This window comes from Eptesicus fuscus, chromosome 2 (assembly GCF_027574615.1).
Source record: "Eptesicus fuscus isolate TK198812 chromosome 2, DD_ASM_mEF_20220401, whole genome shotgun sequence".
NCBI lineage: Eukaryota > Metazoa > Chordata > Mammalia > Chiroptera > Vespertilionidae > Eptesicus > Eptesicus fuscus.
The window spans coordinates 77,482,845-77,486,846 of record NC_072474.1 but is presented as its reverse complement, the minus strand read 5'-3'; the positions used below and the strand labels follow the sequence as shown (position 1 = coordinate 77,486,846).

Genomic DNA, 4,002 nt, shown 5'->3' with positions numbered 1-4,002 from the left:
TGGGATTTTTAAAGAATTCTATGTCATTGGGATTAACATAAAAATGTTTTCAAGTTTGTCAGTTATAATATGATTTATTTTATTTATTACCATTCCATTTAAAAATAAATTAATGAATGGCACAAGTATGGTTATAAAGACCAAGTATTGTTTGAATTCTTCATTTATCCTTTTCTAGCTTTAGAAAAACTTAAGTTACACCTGTTGGGTCAGCCCAGTTATTGTCCTTTTATTAATACAACTCAAACATAATAAAACCACTTGATAAACAAGTTAGAAAATAATTTCTGATTCAGGCTTAAGTATAAATTATTAATATTTCCTCTTTATTTCTGTTTTTAGATACCATGGTTTCCAAATTTATGGGTACCCTCTATCCTATTTAATAAGTTCTTTAACATCTTTTCATTGTTTTCTGGCTTCCATCAAGACTACTTTGAATGATGATTTATGAACATTGAATAAATCTATACTATGCATACAGAACTCATGTTCTCTTCATACCATATCATTACAATCTATAATTACTCATTATGATACCTTCATTATCTAACATGACTTCAGTGAGGAGTGCTGTGTTATATATATTTGATGGTCCCAGTTGATTTTAAATCTCAATCTCCTTTGTTTTAGATAGAACACTTTATAATATGTACTAGAGGCCCCGTGCACGAAAATTCATGCACTTGGGGTGGTGATCTCTCACCCCAGCCTGTACCCTCTCACAATCCGGGACCCCTCGGTGAAGGTCCTTAGGCCTGGCCTGAGATCAGGGCCTATCGGGGCTTTCCTACTCCTGGCTGCAGGCAGCTTGCAGCCATCTGTGCAGTGCTTCCCCCCTTTCCCTGCCACTGGTCACCTCCCTATGCAGGCAACAGGCATGGGGTACAATGGGTTGGCTGGCCTGGGCCTTCCTCTGTGGGACAATCGTTGGTCAGCCGCACACCTGCCACAGCATCACTGGCAGGTGGCCTGGGCCCCCCTCTTTCTTTCTTTTTTTTAAGTTAGAGTAATGTTTACTGAGTAATACAGAACTGAGTACTATGAAGAGTTAACCAAGATGGAGATGCACCACCCTCCACCCCTGCCACCCCCAACACCCAGAGACTACAGTACTTAGAAGTTACACATAACGGCCATAACTCCTGAATATCTGTTCGTAACAAACAAACCATAGCATATTTATATTGTATCACATCAAGTGATTATAGAAATCCATTTATATATTGCTTGTATACAAAATTTTTTTGTAAAAATATTTAAAAAAAAAAGAAAATATAAAAAACATGTTCAGTTGAAAGCCCTGCCAGGACAGCCAGTCTGTAAACATTCAGTGAGTATGTGCTTTGGAAAGGCACCCGTGCCTCGTGCCCATAGCAACTCCAGCAGGGCCAGTGAGGGTGCGCCCTGGCTGCCACTACGGCAGGACTGAGCTGGACCATGGTGGGTGGGTACAGCAGGGCCTGGCACTGTGCCCTTCTCCAGCCTTGCATCAGGATCAGGGTCAGGGTCAGGGTCAGGGCTGAGGGCAGGCAGATTGCAGTTTCACTCTGAGTTCCATACTCAGCCTAATTTTGATTGCAACTCATGGCTTTTCCTGGCTGCTCAGAGGTCCTTTGGTGGATGCCCTGGTGGAGAGGCCGGAGAAATGCCCACAGCTACCTTGTTGGGCATCTCTCCAGCCCAGAGGCTCGGTCCTGCCTCCTGCAAGCCTGGCCCCAGGCAGAACAACCCCCACTCAGGACTACTTTGGTCTCAGCATTTGATCCTGTGTTTCATCAGCCTGGGTTTCTTCCCTTGGTGTGGCTGATCTGAGTTTCACAAAAAAGCCTGGCTGATGCTGACTGTGTTGAGTCTCATTGAAGAGTTTTTCATGCAGCAAGTAAGAGCTCTCTGGTACCCTCCTCCTCCTCCCTCTCGTAATCTCCTCCTCCTCCTCCTCCTCCTCCTCCTCCTCCTCCTCCTCATCCCAGCCTATGGTCACTTCTTCTCCAGCTGCTCCACCAGTGGGTTGCCTTCTGAGTCGGGGGTCTTAATGCTATCGGTCCTGATGATGCAGGTGGGGCAATGCCGGCTGAGCATCAGGATGAGCTGCTGCTGTTCCTGCTTCAGCTCCTCCATTTAGGTTTTTAGCTCTGCATTCATGAGCTCCAGCTACTCAGATTCCCACAGAAGAAACTCTGTCCGCTCTTTCTTCTTATCCCAGCATGGGGCTGCCACCACTTTGTTCTTTTCCCAGTGCCTTTTCTTCCACTCCTTTTCTTTGTGTAGCTCACTTTTCACAGGTTGAGGCCTCTTGCCCAGTTTCACTTCCAGGAAGTGCAAAGAGGAGATCATGGCCCCAATGTTGTGGATGTCAGCCTATTTCAGCTCCTCTGCAGTCAAGACTGAGCTGGGGATTCCAATCAAGGGGCTGAGCCCTGACAGAGAGCCCACAGTTATGGAAGGATCTGGGATCTACCCAGGCATCGCAGCAGGAGGAGTTGTAGTCCAGCCCTGCAGAAGCCGCAGGGAGAGGCTGCAACCCTGGGGCCTGGGCCAGGCTGAAGGCACCATGCCCACTCAGGAGCCATGATGGTGCCAGCCCCACCCTGCAGCCTCCACCGCCGCCAGCGCCTCCCATCACAGCTGCCCAGCATCCCTTTCGCAGGCTGTGGCCTGGGTCTCCCTCTTTGAGGCGAGCGGGGCTCTGCCTGCCTGCCTGCCTCATTGCCCCCAACCACTCGCCTGCCTGATCACCCCTAACTGCTTGCTGGGGGGCGGGGCCAGCCCAGCAAGGGGCCATAGTGGTTCTGGTCTTTGGTCGTTCTGGTTGCTGGGCTTTTATTATATAGGATTATAAAGTTTACTAAACATAGTTTATCTTTCATGACTAAAAATCAACAGCAGTGGTATCTGACATTGTCCATGATGCTATGCTTCCTCAAAGGATACTGAATGGCTCTGGGCTCATCTTTTATTTCATTCTAAACATCAGCACAATGGTGCTTCTTTAACAGTTCTTTCCCCTTGGGATTCTTTGAGAGCTCTAAGCTTTTCTGCCATTGCTCAGTAGCATGGTTTAGTCTGCTATTCAAGAACCCCATTTGTTCTAATCAGCACCATTTTCTTTTTTCTTAACTCTTGTATTCTCTCTTTGCTTTTCACTGTAATTTTCTGTTTCATTCCTTACCCAAACCTGAATTTGATGCACAAACTTTGATTGCCTCCAAGTCAACATTTCATAAAGTTGAAATGATCAGGAGGATGGGAAAAAGTTTCAGGGCCATGAGCTCTATAAAATTACCAAGTCAGTGACTTAACTGCCTTCCTGCTGCAGGTAGCTCTTCTCTCTTTATGACAGATCACATCTAACCCAACTGGTCACCGCCTTGATTTGAAAACTTTCTTGTTCATGATTCCAAACCTCTATTTTTGCTCTGTAAGTATGCAGACCGCATAGTGGCATAGTGTGGTAGTTATATCTTTAAGCTCTTCAGGAAAGTTCCTTGACTTTGAAGCCCAATTTTGCCACTCCGGGTGACTTTAGAAAGAAAAAAAAAATTTTCCTTAGTTTCCAAAAATCTGTAAACTGGAGATGATGATTAAGATAATGTTACCTAACTTATATTGTTGCTGGTGTTAAATAAGCTAACTGTGGTAAGGAGTTAGAACAATCATAGCACAGTAAAGATGGACTATGTAAGCATTCGGTATTATTAAATGTATAGTTTCATATTCATCTCCTTTCCTGCATATTCTCTATCCACCATCTACTTATTTGTAGTGTACAGAATTATATAGGTAGCTCTTTCACTTTATCTGTACATTCTTCCCTGAAGTACTTCATTAAGTCCTGTGGTTTAACCAACATCTATGGGTTTCTGACTCTCAATATTATATTTAACCAGAGGCCTGGTGCATGAAATGCGTGCACAGGTAGGGTCCCTAGGCCTGGCTGGTGATCAGGGCTGATCGGGGCCTTCTGGCTGTTGGTGGAGGCTTTCCTTCCCTGGCTGCCAG

General features: G+C 45.3%; 1 pseudogene; it reads right to left on the bottom strand.

The window, feature by feature from the left end:
* Positions 1 to 1,980: 1,980 nt before the first annotated feature.
* On the bottom strand, positions 1,981 to 2,556 carry LOC129150503 (jun dimerization protein 2-like; annotated as a pseudogene).
* Between the last annotated feature and the right edge of the window lie 1,446 nt (positions 2,557 to 4,002).